Source organism: Mesocricetus auratus, unplaced genomic scaffold (genome assembly GCF_017639785.1).
Source record: "Mesocricetus auratus isolate SY011 unplaced genomic scaffold, BCM_Maur_2.0 Super-Scaffold_100031, whole genome shotgun sequence".
In the NCBI taxonomy this organism is placed as follows: domain Eukaryota; kingdom Metazoa; phylum Chordata; class Mammalia; order Rodentia; family Cricetidae; genus Mesocricetus; species Mesocricetus auratus.
This window is the reverse complement of record NW_024429212.1, coordinates 8,502,220-8,528,742: the sequence shown is the minus strand read 5'-3', so window position 1 is coordinate 8,528,742 and position 26,523 is coordinate 8,502,220. Positions and strand designations below refer to the sequence as shown.

Genomic DNA, 26,523 nt, shown 5'->3' with positions numbered 1-26,523 from the left:
GACATCGTCAACTTCTTACATTAAGTGTACCTTTAAAACCTTCAAAGCAAGTGACTTTTTTTCAGATACACCACTGTGCGAGATTATGTTACACGGCCACCATAGGGAGACCTTACATGGAGATGGGTCCACGAGCCACACGTGATCCAAATTCCACTACCTTCTCAGCCAGGTGTAGCCTGGAGACCTGTACAACCCAAGGAGCTCAACCACTACTGTGAGCATCAGAAAGCAAGAGCCAGCCAGGCTCTCCAGAGGCCACAGGTTGACCTTCAGAGGCCAGAAGGTCAACCCCTTGTAAACTGTAATTGCCAACTCTACCATCAGCGTGTGAGGCCATCTGTGTTTGGCTGCCTGCTTCTAGGCTACAGAGAGAGGTGGCGTGTGCATCCATTACTGTGTGTGCACTTGAGACTGTGGAATTTACATGACAGGGAGATGGGCAGAGTCACCAGCACTAGAGCCATAATATCCATAATTACCAGTCATAATAACTGAGAGCTAGTCCAGTTCTTTGTGTGAATTGTACGTCCTCAGCACAGCTCTGTAATGAGGGCAGCACCGTTCACAGAGGCGGCGTTCTGGATAATACAGCCCTGGCCATTATTCCACACAAGCAATATTCAGGTACACACAGTTGCAAAGAAAAACGGCATTTTAATTGCCACCAGACCATAAGGTATGAATTATGATATATTATTAGGCCCGCAGCCTTATGTTTAACAATATAATTGGTAAGAATTATGATGCTATGTTCAAACACTACCTACTCTATTTCTTTTTTTAAAATTATTTATGAGGGGCCTCTAAAAACTACCATCAAAATGTTTATATTGGGTTAAGATGACTTAAAACATATTTTCCAGAGTGGAAAAAATGCCTCATTACTATTCTTAAGTAGTGGTATCTAATTTAGCAAAGTTATGATTACATAAATCTACTCAATAAAAGTAATAACCAATTAAAATCCAAGGTTGGTGAAAGGACTTCACATAGAAATATTAATTACTTTGTTTGGACAAGAATAATATATTACAAATTTCCTAGCTTAGGATGATGGCTAGAGCTCTGCCAAAACTCAGTGGCGGTCAGATTCCAGCTGGGTGTCGAGCTCAAGGCCCATGTCCGTACAAGCCCAAGGCTGAGGCGGGAGAAATGGATCAGCAGACAATGTGCTTGCCACACAAGCATAAGGACTTGTGCAAAAGAAGTCTGCTGTGGGGGTGTATGCTAATAACCCAAGTTCTGGGGAGGCAGAGGCTGGAGGCCCCTGGCTCTCACTGGTCAGATAACCCAACCTACTAGGTGAAAGACCATGAATAAAAAGAAGGAGAAAATGGTAGACTTCACAAAGGAACAGCACAAAAGGCTGATGTCTGTCCTCCACATGCACATCCACATGTGAACACACACATACACACACGCACACATATATACATACACACACATATATATGCATACACACATGCACATACACACATAGGCATACACATGCACACACGCACGCACACACGCACATATACACACAGGCATACATACACACACATGCACATGTATACATATACACATACACACATACACATATACACACAGATATGCACACACATATATGCACACAGACACTCAGACACACACAGGTATGTACACACATATACACATCTGAGGTTGTTAATTATGATGCTCCACAGTGGCCCAGCTCATCCTCTGCCCACACGCTAAACTATAATCCTATCCCACCAACTTTCAGCTGTAAGTTTTTGACAGGAAGTTAATGGATTTGATTTCAACTCCAATTTTCATTAAAAAGCATTCTTAAATTGGTCAGCGAGGAAAATTAAAACTGTGCTCTGGGAAAATTTTAGTGTAAACTTATTTCATCTTTCAAATTGTGCCTAGGGGCACACACAGGGCTGTATAGTGCAGAACGGGAAATTCACCGTTTCAAAAGCCTAAGCCCAGCCTGTCCACCCTCATTCTTTCACTATTCATAAGAAGTGACTATCATATAAATTCCTTAATGAACAATGGCTTGCTCTGCAAGGTGTCCCTGTGTGTGACAATGATCCCTTTAGATGGCAGAGCACTGTGGGAGCCAAGATTCAGTCTGGAAAGAATCACTTTTATACTCTGTCACTTTGCCTAAGTTCTTCAGACCCCTGCGAGGTTCCATTGTGATGGCTTCCACAAATGTCTCTAAAATCCAGCCCGCATCGCACACCTTAAAGATGGTAGTTTCAAAGGGTGAGTTTTATTAGAAACCTGTCATACATCTGTCATCTGTTTTAATTTCTCAGATCATTCTCCAGGGTGTTTGAAGTGTATTTATACTTATATGTCACTTGTGTGTGCTCCAACACCAGAGGACTGTCATCTGGGTTTTATGCAGTGAACCAAGACATCACAATGGTTGGAGTTTCTTACAGGAAAATAATGACAGATGAATAAGTAATGCATTCATCCCATTGTTAAGGCCCCCCATGTCCTCACTGCCTTTGAGTTTAGCCATTGCAGTCCCCCAGCCCCACCTCCAGGCATACGTGCTGCCTTGCCTTGCTCCAAAGCCCCAGGGAATATGGATTGCTTCAAAGAAGGCAGCCAGCAGGCTCACATTCTCCTGATGTCACCATTTGGTGCATAATGTCTAAAGAAATGAAAGAGAATGAGATTATTGATATATTCTAAAGGAGGGAGGGACAAAGCTCTACAGAAAAAAAAAAGACTAACACCAAGTTCAACTTGAATTTTTGATCTTTAAGATTTTAACAAACAAAGAAGCTGGGAGTCCATGATGTGCAGCCATTATCTGCTGAGCATGGGTCCTTCCCTGTCTGAGAAGACAGAGTCTATTTTGGGGGACACATTTTACTTCATTGAGACAAAGAGCTCGTGCGGTGCCTGGAGGAGCAGACACAGGACCCCTATGGTCGGGCTTCCATCAACACGTTCAATAAGTTCGTCTTGCTATGACCACACTAACTCCTCAGCGGTCCTGATAGAATGCCGGGGCTCCTTCTGCCTTTACTGATGGGGAGCTGCTGCCACTCCCTTGAGCTGAGTAGCTGTCGCAAGGCAAATATGCTGGTTGCTTTTCCACTTGGTTTTCTGAAATTCTCTCTGTGGCGTGTAAAACAAGTGTGTTGATTTAGATCCGCACGTCTTTCAGAAGCTCCCTTCTGCGCATGTGGCATTGGTGCTGGGTCTCCTTGTCCAGTAGATGCATTTCCTGCTCCTAGAAGGCCACGTTGCAATGAGGAGGAGACATGGTGTGAAGTCCACTCCCTACAAAGGTCACTCCACACACAATGATGCTTATATTCGCACCGCCAAGCTTGATGAAGGCGAAATATCGGGTACTATAAAAGAAAATACTGATTTTTTTTCTCTCAAAGGAGTCATGGAGAGTTTTCTAAGGTCTCATTTTACTAGCATCCAAGAGTCACTATTAACGGCAGGCAAAGTCTGAATGTTTTTCATCATGCAGTAACTTCTAGAATGAGAGCATTCTAAATTCTCACATGGCTTCCCTACAGTACCTGCCCACTGTAATTTCTGTCACCCCCTGGAAACTGAAAGGACTTATGAAATCCCATCTTCCCAAGACTCCAGGATGGTCCTTGTCAAACAGGGGCTATCTGTCCATCGTTAATGGCTGAATAAACTGACAGATAATTGGGCAGGGGAGAGATGGGTCCTAGATTACAGACTCTAGCACTTACAGAAGCCTGCCCTATCTTAAAACCCCACCGGGTTTTAATGATTAAATCATTATATAGAACTTTTGATGAACAGGGAACTGTAGGAAGAAAAACCTTCCTAAACAGAGGTGACAATATAATGGGATTGCAAAGCATGTCCTGTATATATGAAGGAGAGCTGCCACCCATGGACTCTGGGACCTCCTAAAGGTGCTTACCTGAGATGAGCATGCACCCTCAGGCATCTCCCATTTTCTACAACAGAGACAGTGCAGGTAAGCTTTCCCTCAAAAAGGTGGCGCCCCGTTCTATGGTCTAACTATCAGTGCTCTGTCCCCTCCCCAGTTCAATAGTTGAAACTTTATACTGTATTTAGAGGAATCTCTTTGGGAGATGGCCAATAATTCCTAAAGGTCCTATCCTCATGAATGGAGTTAATGATGTCATGAAGTGGGGGGCCCCATGTTTTTCCTACCATGAACCGATGCAAGCAACAAGGCTCCGCCCATCTATCACAACACCCTCAGAAGGCAGCAGAGTTACTCGCATCTTTCATCACGAACTCCAGAACTGTGAGTAGTAGTAATTCTCATGTCTACACATCACCCAGACTACAGCGTTCGGTTACAGCATCCAGAGCAGAGTGTGACGCCAGGTATGGGTTCCCTCTATGCTGCTCACTGTGATGGACCAAGGACCTCTCAACCCTTTCATCTTCCAATGAAAATGAACCCCAGCCACACCCCCTCCCCATTCCATAAGATGGCAACACAGAGAATGCAGCTGCCTGGGATAAAGAGAAAAGGCAGAGTCGAGTGTCACCAAGTGCTGGAGAGGAGAGACCCAGTGACAACACGAGGAGAATCCATGACCAGGGAAAGAGACAGTCAGGGCTGGTAGGCTTAGCGGTCCGTGTTGACTTGGCAGGTAATATGGGTGACAGCTCTGCAATCGGATTGACGGGAGGTTGCTCTAGAGATGGGCTACCTCGTCTGTGGAGGTCTTCCCGGTGGAATTTCACGTCCCCACCACAGACCACCTCTGTCTCGTTCAGCAGCCTTCCTTCAAGCTCTACGGAGCTCCTCCATAGCCCGCCATTTACTATCCCATGGAAACTACACAGACTGGCCCAAGGTGTTTCTTCACACAGGCCTGCTTAAACATGACAATACTGAACCAGAGGTCTCCTGGACACAAGACTCTCAGGCCTGGGGACCGCCTGAGTACCGTCTGACCTCCTTAGGTGCGAGTGCGATGTAGCTTCTGGTCTCATTAAGAAGAGGGCTCTGGTGAGTCCGTGAGATCCCTGATGAACAAGGACCTTAAATTAGTCTCTGGCTTTGCGAAATAGAGTAGCCACCGAGGGGAAGGCTGGCTGCGGTCTTTGGCAGCTGCCACAGAAAAGCACAAAGGGGGTTGCTGAAATGTCTGGCTGCTTCCATTCTTGAAAATCATAAGGGCAGAGGGACAAGCTTCAGCTTCTTATCCTCAGTTTACACTATCCGTGGGATGCCAGGGAACACCTACCTCTGGGACATCGTGTTTCTTATAGCTATAAGGCTCCTGGGCCCAAAAATCAGGCTCTTAAGATAAGACTGGTGGTAAGGAAAATGAGAAACGCCCAAACTGAAATGAGTTGGAAGGAAGAAGCTAGTTGCTATAGATGCACAGATTAAGAATCACGGGACTAGGTTAAATGTAGGTTAAATTTATTCTGGGAGAAGTCACTTCCATGATAAACCGATGACCCGCAAGTTCCTGCTCCGAGGATCCACACCCAGGCTGCTCTCTGTGACCCAACCAGAACCAAGAGAGAGCGAGCTGGGGTCCAGGACCCTCCCCATCACATCCACACCTGTGACCACGCCTAAATGGGCGGAGTTACCTTGAAAATTCAGAGGCACGCCCCCAGAACCTTTGATTCCCCCTCCCTGGTGCTTCCATGGTTCTTTCCTTTCTCATGGGGCCATTCTGCCTCACCTGAGGCCCAGAGCATGTGTTCTATCTGGGGAATGTGCCTCTGAAATAGCTTCTTAAACTGGAAACCCTCAAAAGCCCTAATCCCATCACTATACCTCAGACCAGGCAACCGGAGTACCCCAACACAGGAACCCCCACCAGAACTCCCACAGTTCTGTGGGCAGCTCCCTGGAAGCAGCAGGTGATCTTAGACTCTCCTCTGCTAACTTCCAGTTCCTGTTACCTTGTCAAGATAATCCAGTGATTCTCTGACCACTCTCATCAACCCTAACCCTGACCCTGCACCCCTGCCTTTGTAACATCGTTTTTTAATCTGTAGTATTTATCACTACTTGACAGATGCTTGTCTTGCACAATTATTTATTCAGTGTGTCTTCTGTGCCCCCAGGGTAGACTGACCGGAAGTTAAGAAAGATTGGAGTTGCTGAAATCCTGGTCAGGGAGAAAGAAGTCTCGAATGTTCCCCTAGGGAAGGTAGAGATAGGCGTCTGCAGGAGTCCCCTGAGCACAGAGAACATCTCAGATGGACGACCTGGGAACAGAAGAAACATCCCTGGAAGACAGATGCTAGGAAAGATGTTGGTAAGAAAGAACAAAAGACTTTCAGACCCCAGTCACATGGGAATGGGGTTTCAAAAAGCCAGCCAGCATTGGAGGGTTCAAGCGAACTGACCTATGCTGTGAGAGCCAGACCACCTGGTTTCTCTGCTACCCCTACAACATCTCAAAGGACTCCTGAAGGAGGTAGTCATGCCAACACAAGCCGGCGTAAAATACAGGTTTGAAATACATATGAGCACTACTACATCTTCTAAATGTCCTGTCTACCAAAGGAGACCTTACTGAGGGACTCAGCCACACTTTGTACCAGTCAGTGCCCACAGCAAACCAATTGCAAAGGCCCTCAGCTACCACAGAGGGGCTTTCTCTTCCTGGGCCCTGGGGATGGATTTCTTACCCTACCTGTCAAGCTTCTCTCCATAATGCTGTCTGTTAAAAATCCACAGAGTGCTGCCTGCTGCTCACCTTTTATCCCAGAACTGGGGAGTCAGAGGCATGTGTTAATTTGAGGCCTGGTCTGCAGAACAAGTTCCAGGATAGCCAGGGCTGTTACACAGAGAAACTCTGTCTCAAAAAAAGAGGAAGGGAGGGAAGGAGGGAGGAAGGAAGGGAGGGAGAGAGGGGGAGGAAAAAAGGAGGGAAGGAAGGAGGGAGAGAGGGGGAGGGAGGGAGGGAGGAAGGGAGGGAAGGAGGACTTTGAACTTGCAATGTCCCAGAAAATTCTGAAAACTTCAGTCCTTCTAGTAGCAAAGTGATGGGTGAAGGCTCATGGGACTTGTTCCCTGTGACACGTCTGGGTCTTGGAGGGTACTAAGATGTTCCTATGAAGACCTGACACTAACCCAGTGGGATTGCTGTGTGGAAAGAAGGGCACTGCTGGACGAAATGCAGTGTGTCGCTGTAACAGAGATCAGAGCACAGCCATGCGAGCCTATGAAGAAGAGGGGAAAGGAACCCCCCACTCCCCCACCTCGCTGTACACTCATGTTGCGTTCTTAGATGGTACCTGTTCCTATGAAAATCCAAGGAAAGAGTGGTCCTGCTGACCCCACAGTTCAGTGACCTCTGAGTCCACGAGGCCAGCAGAGGATCCACCATGTCGCTAAGGAAGAAGACAAGGAGTATGGAGTTTGAGGCTCAAGGAGGATGCTGTAGTCAAAACCTGCTGTACGCCTTCCTGTTGGTGCAAGGAAACAGCTCGGCAGGAGTCAGACCTTGAACGCTGAGACTGAGAACTCGCCGCTAGATAAGAATCCTCTTGGCTGAGGACAAAGGAGAGCCGAGGAGGTAATGGAAAAAGCGAGTTATAAATACCCGTTCGCAAATACCACGTGAGTTCAGAACGAGGACTGAATTTGCCATCCGTAATATCTTGCTTGTGTTACTATAAAGAGTCACCCCCACCTTAGAAGCAGATTCAGTTGAATCCAGGTCCCGTCAGATTGCTGATCAGATCACCCGTGATAAAGAAATGAACCCATGCAGCTTTTGGAACTCTTCTGATTGCGCATCTTTGAGAGTTATAGTTCCCAAACCTTGCAGCTCAGTGACTGTCAATGGCTGTTGTCAAGATAATTCTGTTTCTGGCTGTTGTAGGTCCAAGGAGAGCATTAGACCCCCTGCTGCTGTGGCCGAGGGCTAGACCCTCACCAGAGAAGCCAGGAGCTACAGACACAAGATGGAGATGGTCAACAAGAATGCAAGGGTTTGCAGGTGAGGAGCGCACCCGGCCCTTGGACATGGTCTCTGCGGGCAGCTTCCACCTACCTGTTGATCAGAGAGAACATGAGTTGAGCTGGAGGCCCTCACTGAATGCCAACAGTAGACTGTGCTGCCTGGCGAGACTCCCACAGCCCATGGGGACTGGTCCTGCAAGCATTTAAAGAGCAGGCCTACATGGATCAGCATACAGCTTATGCTCAGAAAAGAGAGAGGGAGATGTTAGCGACCGCAAATCCAATCCCACCAAGTAACGCAGGCAGGAGACACAAGAGGGATAGGCAGAGGAGCGTGGTAAAATCAAAGCATGAATCCAGAATGCCAGGCTGCTTCTGGGGGGCGGATCCTCATGTATGGAAGGGTGAGACTCAAGTTGGATTTCTGAAAAGAAGAAAGGGAAGGACGAACATCAGCCTCGTGAGCCGCTGCTCAGCTTGCCATAGGTTATGCTGAGCGTAGGAGCTTGTGGAATCCGTTCCTTGATCAGAACCTCAGCAGGCTCAGCAATAAAGGGGTGGCTGCAGCCATGTCACTCACACAGAGTAAAGGTCCCCACTGATGGGACAAAGACTGGTGGCAGTGGTTTGTGAACTGCACATACGGCACTTACCCGTTTTTACCTCATTACAACCTTGTTACCTAACTACCTGGGGATCTCTAAATAGCCAAGGGATCGATGGCTTTTGCTCTTTCAAGTGATTTCAGACAATCCTCGGGTAAAGGACTAGAAACATGCGCCCATCCCTGAGTGATGTCACCTGGGGAAAGATGAGAGTCACAGAATATTCACAGTGACAAGCAAAGTGCAGGAGCCCACGGGCAGCCATTCATAGTAGACACTGGGCTAGAGAGACCCAGAGAGGGGTCGGGAGTTGGGGGCGAGTCGTCACGTATGTAAATCTCTGCAGCACAAACCTCAGCTCTCATTATCCGTATCACGACTGGATAATTAAAGTAAGACAGAACAACCAGAAGGCTGTGGTCCCAACCAGAGAGTCTAAAAAGGGCAGTGTTCTCAGCTGCGAGACTGGATCTGGCCAGAGAAAGAAGGAAACCCATTCAAAGAAAAACTGCAAGTTCTACAAAGAGAGGAGGGAGGGGAAACCGTGGTTGGTATGTAAAATAAATGAAAAAATTAATTTTAAAATGCATATATTCAGGCACTTCTAAAACAAAGAAATACAAGCATCGGCCCATGGCCCTGCTACCATCCCAGGAGAACTGCTTACTGGATAGAGACTAAAAATTGACTTGAGTTTGGAAGACCCTCCCTCCCGGCTCTGCCAGTTCTGATGGGGTCAGCCCTGCCTGGAAGAACAGCAGGAGCTGTGTGGACGTGAGAATAGCTCTTCCTAAAGATGAAGGTTGTAGGAGGGGACACGCAGCAGAAAGCATTGCTCCTCTCAGACTTTCTCCCACAGCCAGCCTCACCTGCGGAAGGCCCAAAGGCCACTGTGAAAACTGAAACTTTCAAAAACTATAAAGTGAATATTTAAGGGGTTCGGTAAGCGGGTGAGTCAAGGCCCTGAGCAGATGCCCTACTGCGTGCTTTAAACGCAGAGCTTACCACTAAAACCCTCAGAGATACAGACAGATAACTGTTCAGGTTGGGATTTGTTGATTTAAATTTCTTTTATAGTGTGTGTGTGTGTGTGTGTGTGTGCGCGCGCGCACGCGCGTGCGCGCACATGTGCCTGTGCATGAAGCTGCTGCTTGTGGGAGACAGTGTGTGAGGAGCAATGTTCTCTTGGATCAGATGGAGAATCTGAGACTAGCCTAGGAAAACACAAACCCAATGTTTGCAGGGCAGAGGGTTCAGGTTTGTTTTTTTAGACAGATAAGGCCAGCACTAGGGGAGCCAAGCTGGGCACTCCCTGGGAGAGTGACAAAATGTGTCCACCTTATTCCAGTCAGCTGTGGGTCACCACCAGTGTGTTTCTGGGAGGACACTTTGTTACTTCTTATTCCCTAAGAAGCTTGCCCACAGCAGTCATTTAAATACACACAGGAAAGAAAGGCCTCAAAAGGAGAAAGAGACAAGGCCAGCTCACATACTTTCCATGTCACAATCCCCGCAGCCTGACATTCCGTTCCATCGACGAAGAAACAATATAATGTACAGTCCTGTCACCATGGCTATTAATAACTTGGATGGCTTCCAGAACCACACAGGGACTGGGAAGTATTCCATCTCTAGTAACTACATCAGCGCTGAGACGGTGCCTCTATGTCTCCTGCCGCTTGTGGAGGCTCTGATTCTCCAGGCAAGTGGACACTCTGATTCACACTGTCAGAGATGAGCGCAGGACCAGTGCTTCCTGGGAAACGTAGAAACCAGAGAACTCTAGGTTCCCAAATACTCGATTGGTTTTCAAGCCTAGTGTAGAAAACCAGTGGGGAAATGTGCGATGGGATAGCTGGGGAAACTTTCCTTCATGTATAGCTGTGATGCCTAGTGGGAACTTGTGTTTAAATTTCTCAGCAGCTGTCATGGTTAAGAGGTTAGCTTCACCATCGACAGCAAACATTTGTTAATCTAAACAGGCAAAAGCAAGAGAAAGGGGTGTGGGGGGAGGAATGGAGGGAGAGAGGGAGGGAGGGAGGGTGGGAAGGAGAAGAGGGAGGATGAAAGAGGATGGTATGGAGGAAGGTGAAAGAGAGGGGACAAGGTAGGAGGGAGAGAGGGACAAAGAAGAGAAAAAGAGGAAAGGGGGGAGGAAAAAAGAATGGGAAATAAGGAAGGAAGTAATGAAGAGAGAAAGAAATGGAGGGAGGGAGAGAGGGAGAGATGGAAGGAGGGAGGAGGGAGGGATGGAGGGATGGAGGGAGGGGAGGAGGAAAATGAAAATAAAAATGTATTCCTCCCCCAGTGTCCTAGGGCCCTTGGAATTGAAGCACACAAAGCTCCAAGGAGTACACAGTCTGTCTCTGCGCCCTTCCTTCCCGTTCCCTGGAATGCTTTGTCTGTGTTTAAGGGTTCTCTTGTATGTCTTCTATAGCACACCGGCCATCTTTTCCAGCATCCCGCACTGCAGTCTTTAAGTGCTGAGGAATAAGATCCACCCAGTCTTGCAACGTGAATGCCTGACATTATTAGTATTTCTAAGAAGGCCGTGTGTAATGCCTTTGCCTTTTGTTTGGACTTTAGATGCCAGGCCACCAGGAGCACCCAAAAAGAAAGTTTGGCTGGCACTCCAGGGGCCTCTTTCCTGCCCTGTTCCCCTGCTCCCCTGCTCCCCTCTGCTCCTGCTTACAAGAAAGGAGAAGACACGCAGCTTCCAGCAGATGACCTAACATCAGAAGGCACAGGGATGCGGCTGTGAAGAGACCCACTGTCCTGACAGGTGGCTACACCGCGTGATGAGAAAGGGTATCATCAGGGATGGGAGTAGAGTCCAAGATTGGACTGGGAGGGGGACTTGCCACATCTTTGAGAGGCTGAAGGTTTCTGGAAGAACAGGCCTCCTAACCAACACCCAGCAGTATGCAAGTGACGAGTGGTTATGCCGGCTGATGGGATGAGGGAGCAAGCCACCCATCCTTTCCCAGCTTGGTGACGAGTCCATCAAGACAGTAGTTCTAGAAAAAATTCCCCTACTCAAGAAATGCTCTCTCTGTCGGGTCTAAATTTACCCTCGGTGGCCACCTGTCCCTCTCCTCATCTTCTCCATCCCTGTCCACTTTGTCCTCCTTCCATCCCTGCCCCGTTTTCTCTTCTAACTGCAAACATGAGGTGTCTCACCTGCTACACACAGTCAGACATCTGTTCTTCACAGTCCTAAGCACAGGACATGTCACCTTGAGTCAGAGTCAACAGTCATTCTCCTTTTCCACCTGACAGTGATGCCAGTCCTCGTGTGATGATGTAGTTCACATGTGATGACGTGAGTCCACATGTGATGATGTGAGTCCACATGTGATGATGTCAGTCCATGTGTGATGATGCCAGTCCATGTGTGATGTCAGTCCACATGTGATGATGTGAGTCCACATGTGATGATGTCAGTCCACATGTGATGATGTCAGTCCACAAGTGATGATGTGAGTCCACATGTGATGATGTGAGTCCACATGTGATGATGTCAGTCCACATGTGATGATGCCAGTCCATGTGTGATGTCAGTCCACATGTGATGATGTCAGTCCACATGTGATGATGCCAGTCCATGTGTGATGTCAGTCCACATGTGATGATGTGAGTCTATGTGTGATGATGTCAGTCCACATGTGATGATGTCAGTCCACATGTGATGATGTCAGTCCACATGTGATGATGTCAGTCCACATGTGATGATGTCAGTCCACATGTGATGATGTCAGTCCACATGTGTGATGTCAGTTCTACATGGGATGATGTCAGTCCACATGGGATGATTTCAGTCTACATGGGATGCTGCTTACTTACTTGGAATCATCTCTGCTCTGTTTTTTTTTTTTTACATAATAAACTAATAAACTCTCTGTGTGTTCCTGTTGCAGAGTCAACCTCTAGGGAGTAGGATTAGGTCTTCTACAGTCTCTAGTGCTCCTGTCACTCGTCTTTGACTTCTGGCTTTGACAGCTCTCTCTAGGAATTTTTCCAGTGCCTGCCACCTGCTTCCACAGCATATGAGGTTCTGCTCCTTATGTCCTCAAAATGTTCCTCTACTGTTGTACTTAACCTTTTAGACGATAGCCTCGTCCTTTATTTTCTGTGTGTTGGGGGTGGGGAGAGCTGGATTATCCAGCTGTGATGGGGGTAGAAATATGAGTGCAACTTCAATACAGGAAAACAATTCTACTCTGTTGAAGGGTCAAGGTCTGGGTTTCCTTTCTTGACTTAATCAAGACACATAGACACACACAGACATGCCATGTGCACGCGCACGCGCACACACACACACACACACACAGAGCTGGGATTACAGGCACAGTACATACAATTGATGGTATGCTTTTAATGTATTTTATTTTAAATTCTATGTCTCTCTGCCGGCTTGCGCACATGAATATAGGTGCCTGTGAAGGCTAGAAGAGAGTGTCACAACCTTTGGATCTGGAGCTGCAGGCAACTGTGAATCAGTGCCCTTTGGTGCTGGGTCCTCTGCGATAGCAATGCACTCTCTGATCTGCTGAGCCTCCTCTACAGCCCCATGCACTTGGACACAAGCTGAGGTCCTCATGACGGCATACTCGGTACTTTCCTACAGTATCATCCCCCGGCCCCTTTAGGAAACATTCTGTAGTCTTTGGAGAATGTAAACACGCATCATCAGTTTTCTCCAACATTTTTAACCAGCAGAATTGAAAGCAGATGTTTGTATATGAACATGTAAGCGGCCTTGTTTGTGGTAGCCTCAGACTGGAAGGATCCCAAGTCCATCAAGAGGCAGCAGGACGAACGGTCGGAGAGCTCTGTGATGGAGCACGACTCAGCGGTGATGGGAGAAGTCTGACGGCAAACAGCCTCACGGTGGCTCTCAAAGTCAGCATACGGTGGGAAGGAACCCGAAGAACGAGCCGCCACAGACAAGGCTAGAAAATGCAAATTAACCGATGGCAGAAAGTGGGCCAGACACCAGAGGACTGGAGCAGGCACGGGCTGGAAAGTGCTGTGGGCACAAGGAAACACTGGCCGCTGCCGGGTGTGACTCTGGTGGCCTTGGCGGTTTCAGAAGCATATGCCCCTGTCTAAGGCAGCCTGTCCCACACAGGCACCTGCAGCCCATCCCACATCTGAGGGCATGCGGAAAGTTACTGAAGAACGGGAAACCACAGGGCTTTGGGAGCAAAAGTGTTGAAGCTTTGTAGAAACGTTCCTCTCAGCCGGGCGTTGGTGGCGCACGCCTTTAATTCCAGCACTCGGGAAGCAGAGGCAGTCGGATCTCTGTGCATTCGAGGCCAGCCTGGCCTACAGAGCGAGTTCCAGGACAGCCTCCAAAGCTATAGAGAAACCTTGTCTCGAAAAACAAAAACAAAAAAAGTCTAAAGCTCAAAGACTCATGACCTGCTCTTCTATCCCCAGTGGCTGCCATTTGGCATTGTTATGTAACATTCCCTCCCAGATAAACCCTTCCATCTTGGAGGGAGGGTTCTTTAAGACCAGGAAGTTCTAAGGGGGTAAAACATTCCATCCTGCAAGGATTAAGTTTAGAAGGTGGACAGCTTAGTCGCTTCACAAGTCCCTAGAACTGACCCTGTTCACTAGGCTCCTCCCTCTCCCAGCTTATACAGCAAAGGGAGACATCCTCAGATAAGCTAAGCTGCCTAGGAAGGAGAGCCCAGCTGACTGGAAGAGATATCTGAAATCTGTTGAGATGGGCAGTATGTTCCAGGTTCCCAGCTTTGTGAGCTGTCGCCCATGCTGGAGCTATTTGGTGACATAGCTGTCATTTCTGGCCCAGGAATAACCCCTCATCCATACCCCTGTAAGTCATCGCAACTCGTTAGTTCACCAATTGAAGTTTTGTGGTAACCTTACTTTGGTCTGTCATTGGTTCCATATCGGGGGAGAGTAGACGTTTGCTTACACTGTTTGGGAGTCATGCCACAAAACAGGCAAGCACCACCTAATTGTCCTGACAGTTGGTCTAATAAGCCATTGCCTAATCTCTGGGAGATGTCTAAGGTCATGAGACAACACCTGACAGAAAGGGAGTTGTAGGAGAGAGGCCTGGGAACGTGCAGTGTTTAGGGAGAGCCAGAGTCATCAGGACTCAGTGCCCACGGGTGTGACAAAGAATCTGCTCCTCGTGTGTGACTCCAGGCTGCTGTGGGGATCTTCAGGACCAGCGAGAAAACACTGAAGCTACAGAGGGAAGTCATAGCAGAGTCTGGAATGAAGGGGGCAGGAGGAGAGGGAAACAGAACCCCCAAAACCCAGGGTGTGCGGACACCACAGGATGGACCACCCTTAGGCTCTCACCTCTGTCTCCACAATGGAATCTCTTGGGTGAATTTGGTTAGGAAAGGTGTGAAAAGTGGTCTTTGTGTTAAGGTGTTTGGTTTCATCACGCCCCCTCGTGTATACACACACACACACACACACACACACACACACACACACACACGAGAGGGGGGGAGGGAGAGAGAGTTTTACTGAGACAAGGTCTCATCCTGTAGCCCAGGCTATACTCAAACTCAAGGCAATCTCTGTGCAGCAACCACCTGCATAACCTTAGTGTTGTAACTACCGGGGTGCTGAGGTTATAGGTATCAGCCACCACACCCAATGAACTTGTAGTTTTAACAGGTGACCTAGTGATTCGCCCCATCTAAAACATGTACTGTATGAAAAATGTTGAAGTCATAGAATATTTTTAAGAAATATAAACCGTTTCACACGCCACCCTCATCGCTCATCACTGGCCCACTAGCCTTTGAGTCCACGGCTCTTCTCATCACCCACCAATGCAGATCTTCCCAAGTTTAACATTCCATGAGCAGGCCAGGATCCAGCTACAGCAGAGCCTCACGAATGCCAGGTAATGCTTACAGCCCTGTAAAAACAGACCATGTCTTTCTTCAGGGTTCGGATCTCAAAGCTCGAAGCCCAGTGGACAGTTTTTCTGTGTCATTAACCAAGGGTTCTGCTTTAGTCTCCAGACTCCTTTCCCACAGCTGTCTAAGCAGTTGCCAGAGTTTTGCCCAATGTTCCTGTCTATGGAACCTCTGGGGTTTAGTCAAGGTAAGATTGGGAGTTTCACGAATCAATACTGCTAAGCGCTCATTAGCAGGGAACTCTGAAATACAACATGCAAATCTGAATGGTTGGTTTGAGGGAACTAAATGGTTTCTTGCAAGCTCCTTTAGTTAATCCAGGCATTATTTTTCAAGTAAAATTCCAACCTTAATAGTTCACAAGGGCATGAACTCATCGGCGTCTACCAAGCACACTGGGCAGCATTCTTAAGGGAGCAGAAGGCACAAAGCCTGAGAGGTGAACCAGTGTGGTCAGGAAGATTCTGGAAACACCCCAAATGGGAATGCGTCCATGTATCACACTAGAGACACAAGTGGAATTCTGCTGAAAAGAATCACAGACTCAGGTAGGACTAAAAGAAGGATCCGTGTCAGAACCACTGTGGGGATGGCTTCTTAGAGGCCTCTTCTCCTCCTGGCTTCTCAGAGGCCTCCTGGCTTTCCGTGGGCCCATTCTTATCATGTTGAGTCCACTAAAGTATATTTTTAAGAGACGTTTCCTATGACATGGAAAAACATTTTTACAACATTCCAGTTACATTGCCCCTAGGAGTCATCTTCAACCTGATTGCTTCAAGGAGGCAAGAAGCACAGAGCTTGGTTTGCAAAGGGAACTGCTCCAGGCACTTCCTACAAAGGACACATGGATTCTGCAGGGAAGATGCACTTAGACGTGTGTGCCCTTTCTGGGTGGTGGCAGTGCACGCCTTTAGTTCCAGCACTCGGGAGGCAGAGACAGGCAGATCTCTGTGAGTTCAAGAGTTCAAGGCCAGCCTGGTCTAATGCGCAAGTTCCAGAACAACCTCCAGAGCTACACAGGGAAACTCTATCTTGAAAAAAAAAGTATGCACTGCATATACCCAAACGATCAAACAAGAGAGACAATTGTAACATAGACTCAGAAGCCTCCAGCCCCCACTTCTAATTGTGAGCATATATTTTACATGAAAAATTACAAAAATACAAATACTTTTTTTAATCAGTGTTAAAAAATGCTGATTTCATGGCGCACGCCTTTAATCCCAGCACACGGGAGGCAGAGGCAGGCGGATCTTTGTGAGTTCGAGGCCGGGCTGGACCAACAGCTTCCAAAACAATACAGAGAAACCCCTGTCTCGAAAAAACAAAAACAAAACAAAACAAAAAAAAATGCTGAGTTTACAATTTACACCATTTCAAATGTGAATGAATGTTAAGATAAGATGGTTCAATCCAGCAAAAACACCCAGTTCTCTTTGTTCCTGTGTAGACTCTTTGACAGTTACCAAGAATGCTACAAAAGATAAGACCCCTATTTTGTATAAATATTTCATCAACCTTCATAAACTACTTAGTTTCTTTCTGTTTTTCCAGACAGGGTTTCTCTTTGTAGCTTTGGAGCCTTGTCCTGGTACTCGCTCTGTAGACCAGGCTGGCCTTGAACTCACAGATATCCCCCTGCTTCTGCCTCCCGAATTCTGGGATTAAAGGCATGCATCACCAATGCCCAGCTCTTACTTTCTTTAAGATAACTTTTGCTTTTTTTTAAATTTGGAATTAAAAGATAATGTAGACAAAAGGAAGCCCATAAGACTGTAGTCTCCATGAGGTTTTGTGTTTGCCAAATTGCAGATGTGTGTGTGTCTCGATCTTTGCTGTTGGTTACGAGTATGGGGGATGGGAAGAAGAGAGACTTCTCTCCAAGGACTGTGGACCGGATGGTGACCCTTATTTGGTTGTGCCGGGGCAAGCGGAGAAAAGTCAGAGTCCTGACTATTTTGTTTCCCAGGTCAGATACCAGATGGGATTGCATCAGGTAGGACCAAAACAAAGTCTATGGGATTGCATCAGGTAGGACCAAAACAAAGTCTATGGGATTGCATCAGGAAGGATACTGGCGATTTCCAGATGAGGGCATTGCTCACGACCGGGCTGGGCCTTGAGCTACATAAGGAAAGCCACCACCATTGGCAAACCCATATTATGTAAGGCCCAGGCTCCCTGTAAATAGAGTATCAACACAAAAGAAATGCCAGCAGCCCAAGGCCTTGTATGGGGTTAGCCTGGCTTGCCGGCCTGTTTCCACACAGGAAGGAATCCCAGTCTGTCATGAAACTAAACATCCAGGTTCCCACATCACCCCACAGCAGGACATGTGAGCCCAAATGGCAGCGATTGCTCACAGGAGAAAGTCAAAGCACATTGTGTAATCGGACTCTGTGGAATGTGTGAGGCATGTAGCACCTGACTGGGCTTGTGTAGGTCCATTTAAAGTCATCCTTCACAGAAATCCTGCTTGCATCACTGCCCCAAAAGGAGAGTGTTGTCTTTCCAAACTAAATGACTCCTAAGACGCTCTCTCAGCTGCATCATCCTGACTATGGACTGTGTGACTATTTACAAGTGCTGAGAGCATGCACCAGGAGTCAGAAATCCTAAATTCTACACAGGTCAAACCACTTCCCAGACAGATGACCCTGGATAAGTACCTTGGTCTGGGCCAAACATTCATGTTCTTTTGCAAAACACAATAGCCATAGTAGTCATAAGGGGAATAGTGGATATGGCCGTGTTTGGAAAAGTTGAATGCACATAGACATAATAATTATAGTCACTACTGAAACATGTTCGTTACTGTAGAATCAGAGTATCCGGAAAAATGGTTAAAGACAGAGGTAAAGATGAGGCTGTCTTCTGTTCTTTCCATAAGTTATGAGGAAGGGTAAGACAGGGGAATTGTCTGGGCCAATTTCTGAATACCTGGGGCTAATTTATAATGAATAGAGATGGATTCAGCTTGGGGTTCTGGAAGGGAGAGACAAAACACGTGCAAGTCATCGATGCTGGACCATCCCACAGCAGGAGGTAGACAAGATGGTCAGATCCACTGTTATAACAAATCCAAGACAACCATCCTCAGCATTGAAGAAATCAGAAATTATCATTGCCCCTTACCACCAACAAAAGGCTGGCATGTCACATCCAAAGGAAATTCTCCAGTTCCCCCAGATCCAAAAGGCAGTCCAGGTGTTAAAAGATGACCTCAAACTGGACTACAGGAGGACTTCCAGTGGTTAAACAAAAGCCAGCATTCCTCAGGAAACTTGTGAAGCTGGTTCCCATCTAACAAAAGGATTCATTTCCCTCACCTCTAGCAAAAAGGACACAGGGCTCTCCAGTTAACATATACCCATGGCACCTATCGGCAAAACCAAGTCCACTCTGGAATCTTAACCCTCCTCGCTCCCTTCCCTCCCACAAGTGGCTCGCCCTCCTCATAGCCCTCGCTAGTCTCACTATGTACTGTCTCTCTGTCCTCTGTCTCCTGCTGTTCTCCCCTCTCGCACAGATAACCTGATGGACCTATTTAGTCAACTTCCTCTGCTCTGAACTCTTCCAAGAGCCTCTGACTGTTCCCACGCATTCCCAATAGAATCTTCCCTTACCGTGGAGCGTTCATGTCATCGGTTTATATGGTTTCTACCAATGAGCTGCCCAGAGCACCCCCTCACTGTCTCATCTGCCACTTGGCCAGGTGCAGAAACTAGAATTATAACTGGAACGAGTGTTTCTATCATATTTTATTAAGAATGCGTGTTTATGTAGATTCTTGTGTTTTCTTTCCTTGGTGTATCATGTAATGTTAGCATCAGTTAAGAAAATATCAGTAGGTGTCATATATAAATTTTGAGATACTAAAGAATGTTCCTCAAGGGACATTGTCACCTATTCTAAAATTTATGATGTGTTTGTATGAGGGATAGCTACATTATGTAATTATGACCTGGGTATTGTTTTCATTCGGAAATTAAGTGTGGCTTAAGGAGACATGACTGAGTGTCAAGCTGACACAGAATGGACTTGCTTGTCAACTGACTATATCTGAAATTGACTAAAACCCCACTGTCTGGGCACACCTATGAGAGTTTCATTTTATTTTGCTTTTCTTAATTAAATCATTTGAAGTGGGATGACCCACTTTTAATTCAGATCTTTTGAGGTGGGAATGCGTGCCTTTAACCCAGGTCTTTTGAGGGGACACACCTATATAAAGGACATGAAAGAAGGGAGCTTTTGGCTTTGGTCTGTTTGCTCTTTCTCTTGCTCTCTCTGGCAAATCCATCCCTTAGCTGGCATTAGAGTCTGCTTCTTCGGAGAGTCCAGCATGTACTCAAGACCGGCTGAGACATCCAGCCTGTCGGACTAAACAACTACTGTATTCTTGGAACTTCCATTGGTAGACAGCCATTGATGGACTAGTCTGTAATTGATTTATTAGGCTATAAGCCATTATAATAAATCCCCTCTCTCTCTCCCTCCCTCCCTTCTTCACTTCCTCCCTTTCTCTCCCTCCCTCTCTCTTTTTCCTTCTTTCCCTCCCTCCCCCCTCTCTCCCTCTCCCTGTCTCTCCAGATATACCCACAGACCTCAAACAGCACTGGGATGAAACATGAACCCAGATGCATGGCAAAACAGTGAGATGTCCTTTCCTGTAAGTCACTGTTTGCACCTTATCCTTCCTGTGCACCGCTGTGGTCTTGGCAAGAGATACTTTGAGGACTGACAGGCTTAGCTGCTATGAACATTTTCCTTCCATCTTCAATTGTGGTACTTACTCAGCTTAAGCCTAACCTGACACTGCCATATCCATCCACCAGTATCCTCCACCATAACCCTTCTCCCAAGCACAAGGAACTTAGAAACGCTGGAATAACCTATGTGTTTAACATTGACTGAGGGATGTCACGTGGAGGCTTCTGTCCTACATATATGGGAAATGGATGTGTGCAAGCATGGTATTGATTAGTGGCTAAAGCTTTTCCAGAGATTTCGATGTTGCATTGTGGGTCTGATGAGTTAATATCACGTGATAAGTCACATCCACACTCGTGTGGTTCAGGCCTGGAGTTTTTAGCGTGGAAGAGTGAAGACACAGTTGCAGGCTCAGTGAGATGGCTAAGAACACATTGTCCTGAGTTTGGTTCAAAACCAGCAATTCTTCCGAGTTCAGACCTGACATTCCGTTTCCATGGGCATGGACTTCTTACCTCTGTATCTGGAGAGAACTGGGATGATGAGAACCTGTGACCTGTGTGAAGCCTCTGCAGAGAGACCTGTGAGGGAAGACAGTTTTGTCAGGTGGGATCTCATGGGGGTCTTGTGACAGACTGTCTGCAAGCCAGAGGATCACCGAAACAGGGAGGGTGGCTCCATCTGAGTCTGTGAACACATTTCTTCAGGACACACAACACAGTTTCTTAAAAAAAAAAAAAACATACAAGGGACAAAAGAGTAAACATCTCCAGTTTTAGTTACTTTTCTAGCATCATGATAAAAATGGCATGACCAAGGTTACTTATAAAAAGAAAATATTTAATTTGATTTTCTGGGAATGGCATGGGCTCTTGAAATCTTTTTGTTTGTTTGTTTGTTTTTTGGGACAGGGTTTCTCTGTATTGTTTTGGAGGCTGTCCTGGAACTCGCTGGCCTCGAATTCACAGAGATCCGCTTGCCTCTGGGCTTTTGAAATCTTAAAGCCCACCCCCAGTGACACCTCCTCCCCAATAAGGCAATACCTCTCAGACCTTCCCAAATAGTTCTGCCAAGGGACCAAGTATTCAATATTTGAACTGATGGGGGTCATTCTCGTTGAAAACGCTATACCTAAGGACTAGACATGTCTGTGCACACATGGAGCATGTGGGAATCATGACTCAGACAAATTTTACCGGGGGCAGAGGGGTGGGTCAAAAACTTGAACCCTAACTGGATATTTACTCATGGAAAAATTATTTTCTATTTTGATTTTGGCAATGGCTTTGAGGTCATGTTCTTAAAGGGACCTAAAAACCTAAGAGCTCAGATGTGTATATTGAAATACCTACAAAAGAAATCATACAATGTCCAAAGTTTGCTTCAAAATACTGAGGGAAGTTTGTATGATTATAGCTGAAGTGACATGAACTTTTTCACTCCATTTAGTTGTACTTTCTGAAATATTATACATTAGATATTCACGTGCCTATGGCTTGCTGTTTTAAAAATATTGGGTGAAGCCGGGCGTTGGTGGCACACACCTTTAATCCCAGCACTCGGGAGGCAGAGGCAGGCGGATCTCTGTGAGTTCGAGGCCAGCCTGGTCTACAGAGTGAGTTCCAGGACAACCTCCAAAACAATACAGAGAAACCCTGTCTCAAAAAAACAAAAACAAAAACAAAAGCTGTGTGGTGGCGGGGGGGGGTCGGAGTCAGACTTGGCTCTACTCTAGAAAGCTAGACAACCTGAACCTATGCAGAGACGTTTGTCTCTCCTCTGTCCAAGGCTTGATCTTTTGCTTTACAAAAATGCAAACCCTACTCGTGGTTCTTAGGCCTTGTACAAAAAGATACACCTTAAGAGTTCTGCAGGCCCCTGTGCACACCGTTGCAGAGGGAGAAGAGTCTGATGGGAACTCTGCCGAATTTGCATGATCACCTCAGAAGCCAGCTACTCTTTTCAGACACTTTCATGTATTCAACTGTCTTAGCAGGGCTTTTGGTGTCGCTACTCAATCCATTAAGCAGTGTGAGTGTCCCTCTCTGAAAGATAAGAAAGCCAAGGCTTCGAGAGGTTAATTAAATTGCCTAGATGCCACAAATGGAATCACTAGCAGGAGACAGAGCAGAGTTTGAGCCAGCAGCCGGAACCCTGAAGCACCACAGTCTGCTGGAGGTGTACCGGATGCATTGTTAGCTGTTGCCATTTATTATCAGCCATTATTGGTGACTGATATTTATTTGAAGCCTTGATAAGCTAGATAAGGCAGCAGTCAAGTCCCTGTTGAGACATTTGAGCACACCATCGGGACAGTTAGGTCCCTCGGGCTGAAACACTAGCTAAATGAATATTAAGAAACGTCAGGGACTGAACAAGGGGTTATGGAGGCAAAAGCAAAATGTCAGGGTCACCTGAGTGCCACCAAGAACTTGTTGTCCTCACATATGTCATAAGGGGTCACAGGAGCATATAACCATCATGCTATTAATAGCTCAAGTGCTACCCTTGAAGGGAGCTCCCAAAGCCAGCCCCAGGACTTCACCAAGATGTATTGTTACTGGAAACTCTAGGCAGCGCTATGTTAGGTGCCGCATAGTGGGTCCCTGTCCTGAGGTCTTATTCTCATTAGTAAAAGAATTTTTCAAGTAGACCCCAAAAGAAACTGGAGGACAGATTTATGGGACTTAAGAGAAAACAGTGGGGGCAGGCAAACCCGAAATCTTTGGCTACAACAGGGAAGAGGGATAAAGAGAGGTAAGAAGCCTTGCCTTCTGAGTCAGGGTGAAGCCTTGCCTTCTGAGTCAGGATGAAGCCTTGCCTTCTGAGTGAGTCAGGATGGTGTCCTCGGCAACGGAGGTTCAGCAAGCAGTCACATGGAATTGGGCAGCTATGTGATGAAAGTGGGGGTAACTTTAGAGAAAACATGCTTAGACTGCATCCAGAATCAGAAAGAAGGGAGGAAGGGGGAGGGAAGGAGGGAGGGAGAATGGGAGGGAAGGAGGGAGAAAGGAAGGAAAGAAGGAAGGAAGGAAGGAAGGAAGGAAGGAAGGAAGGAAGGGGAAAATTTGTGTTTTTTCTGAGTTAGGACTCAGAAAAGTGGGCAGACTTAGGTGAGCTGTATGACTGCTGCCCCACAGGCAACCACACGAAGGAGCTTTTAGAAAAGGAAAAGTGCATTGTCTCACTAAAGGAGTAATTGTTCCTCCCACTCTTGCAGGGATCCCACCAAAGAAGATCATTCAGACAAAGTCTATGCGCCAACAGAAAGTCTTCCTTACGGCCCTCTGGCGACTACACCTGGGTATTCAAAACCCAAGTACAGTCCTGAGACTTTCTCAGAATCCATATTTAAGCAAGAAAATAACATTATGGCTGGAAAATCCCCGAGGTTTCCTTCCTGCGGCTGCAAACTAAGCATTTAGTTACAAAAGCCAAAATATAGGATTATCAAAAATAGTGAGGTCAAGCTGACTTTTGCAGAGAGCCTATATCCTTGGGTTGTTTTCCTTCCCAGAACTGATTTTTTTCTTAAAGACCCTCCCCACTTTTGAGGTACCAAAACAGAATCAGTAGTCAACTTACAGTCCTTGTCACACCATGTCTGCAGCAAGGTTTTAGGACAATCAGCCTTCCTGAATGGATGTCTCTTGGCCAATCTTTTGAGGATATCAGCATCATGTCACCACCCAGAAGTACCCCATTATGGCGAGGTCCATCCTCAGTGGTCTCTAAAGCTCCTGAAACATTCTCCTCTCCAGACCAGGGACCCTAAAACTACTTAGGAGATGGCTGAAATTGGGAACTTCATGTAATTCATTTCTGCCACGAGAAGCCAGAGATCTAGTTCCAAAACTGTTCACCCCAGTGGATTAGTGTCTAGACTGGAATCAGTCACACCTTCGTCTGGAGCTTGCCAGGCAGGGGTTCTGATTTAGGAAAAGAGATAAGAAGGAATTAGGGCCCAGAGCTGTCCTCTGCATTCCTGCCCTCCAATCAGGACATTGCTGGGACCTAGGCTTTTAGGATCCTTGCTGGAAGCTTGCCTGTACACTTTCCGTCTTCTGCTCTCATCCTTACTATTCCCTAAACCAAAGCTTCTGGGAACAGACACACCTGTGTCTCACACTGTGCACATTGGTCGACCAGTTAGAACTTCCTGGCTGTGGATCCCTAGAAGGTTGCAGATTGAAAGCCAAAAGTATCCTGGACTGTCTTGACTCCTTTTAATAACCACATAAAACCCACCTTCTGGGTCTGTCACAAGGGTGTATTAACTTAGCAGCTGTTAAGCAGCTTTAACACAAGTTAAAGTCATCCGAGAGAATGGAACCTCAATTAAGAAAATGCTTCTATAAGATCAGACTGTAGGCAAGCCTGAAGGACACTTTCATAGGTCCAGACCATGGTGGGTGGTGCCATCCCTGGGCTGGTGGTCTTGGGTTCTGTGGGAACAAGAGACCTTAGCCAGAAGCCCACTTCCCCATCAGCCTGGGAGCAGGCAGCTGTAACTGGTGTCTGCCACCAAAACATGTTTACTAAAAACAATCCGGTGTCCGTAAAGAAAAACATGTTTACCGGAGCAATAAGTTCCTGATGTTTTCGGAAGGGCTCGCCCACGGGAACACCCTGACCCTGACCTTTCCGATGACTAACCGCCTCTTCCTGACACCCCACCCCCGCCTCTGGTGTCAGGGTATATAACCGGCCGGGGTAAGAATAAAGTGAAGCCTTCTTTTACCACTGACTGGTCTCTGTGTCATCAATCCCGACACCCTCCGCAGATTCTGGGTACCAGGCTGTGCAGCGGGTGTGGCAGGTTTTATAAGAAAGTAGACTGAGCAAGCCATGAGGAGCAAGCCAGTCAGCATCACCCTCCACAGCCTCTGCATCAGCTCCTGCCTCCAGGTTCCTGCCGTGTTTGAGTTCCTGTCCTGACTTCCTTCAATGATGGATGGTGATGTGGGAGTGTAAGCCAACGGGTTTATTTAAACCCTTTCCTCCCCAAGGTGTTATTTGATCGTGTTGTTTCATCACAACAACAGTAACGCTTAGACAGCAACCCATCGGCCTTGCCCAGTGCTGGCTGAGGGCTAAGAATGCCATCAGAGAGCATCTGAGACCAGTAGCAGAGGTTTTTCTGGCTTTGACACAACCTGCCTACGCCATGTCCTCGCCAATGTCTTTGATAAATGCCTTGGCTTATGTCTCCTTTGGTTCTGTGACTACGAAAGTTCTTGCTATCACTTCACAACAGGAACCTGACTCGGTGTTCCTAGGTCCCAGAGACTCAGCATAAACCATCTTCTCATCTTTGGAGCAAGATTTATGTTTTATGCTGTCTTCAGTCACAGTTCTATTGCTGTGAAGAGACGCCATGACCAAGACAACTCTTATAAAAGAATGCATTTAATTTAATTTAACTGGGGACTTGCTGACATTTTCAGAGGCTTAGTCCATTATCGTCATGGCAGGCAGCATGGTGGTAGGCATGGCACTGGAGCAATAGCTAATTGCTATACCCTGATCCAAAGGCAAAGAGACACTGGGTTTGGCTTGGGCTTTTGAAACCTCAAAGCCCACCCCCAGTGACACACTTCCTCCAACAAGGCCACACCTCCTAGTCCTTCTAATCATTTCAAAGAGTTCCACTCCCTGGTAAAAAAGCATACAAATATATGAGCCTATGGGGGCCATTCTTACTTGAACCACTGCATGTGCTGATAATAAAATAACCTTCCAAAGAGAACTGTGGGTCCTGGAGAGATGGCTCAGTGGTTCTGAGTGCTTATTCCTCTGGTAGCTCGCAGCCTTCTGTAATTCCAGCTCCAGGAACTCATGTGCAGCTTGCATGCACACGTAACACACACACACACACACACACACACACACACACAATGGTAGATAATAGACCTTGCTCCTACCCAACTGTGCCCTGCAGGTGTTCAGGCATTCTTTCTAAATTGCTATCCAGGGCACCTACTGATCTGTGAGCCCCCCCCCCACCTTAGGGTGCTGGAAACTGTTTCCTAATAGGAATTACTCAGTTAATAGTCATATGCACCCTAGACTCCTACCCTCTCCCAGAATTGTCTTTAGCTGTAAGACGCTTCTGATTGGCCATTTACTTATTTCGATATCCACCTCTTCCCCCATCTCCAGATCTAATTAGCCTCTTGGAGATCTGCTTGCACAATCTGCCTTCAGATCTGCTGTCTGTGCTGGTGCTGCCGGACACAGCTTGGTCCCTGAGGGACAGGCAGAAGCTGTTTTTCATTCCTAGGTGAAACTGGCCCAAGGCTTTCCTCTGAGATAAAGTAACTCAAAGCAGAGCTGATGGTAGGAAGTGCTGGGTTTGATAACAGTCTGAGAGGCC

At 46.9% G+C, this 26,523-nt stretch overlaps 1 long non-coding RNA gene across 4 annotated transcripts; it reads left to right on the top strand.

Annotated features, from left to right (window-relative positions):
- Nucleotides 1-1,592: 1,592 nt before the first annotated feature.
- LOC121135134 lies at nucleotides 1,593-24,666 on the top strand. Of its 4 annotated transcripts, none has more exons than XR_005872322.1 (4): nucleotides 1,593-6,257; nucleotides 7,236-7,523; nucleotides 7,833-7,949; nucleotides 11,104-19,603. It is a non-coding gene; the product is annotated as an uncharacterized LOC121135134 (long non-coding RNA). The 4 variants fall into 4 exon arrangements; XR_005872323.1 differs by lacking the exon at nucleotides 1,593-6,257 and adding an exon at nucleotides 23,368-24,666 and having other exon boundaries at nucleotides 6,947-7,523; nucleotides 11,104-20,106; XR_005872321.1 differs by lacking the exon at nucleotides 1,593-6,257 and having other exon boundaries at nucleotides 6,947-7,523; nucleotides 11,104-11,299; nucleotides 12,435-19,603.
- Nucleotides 24,667-26,523: the final 1,857 nt, after the last annotated feature.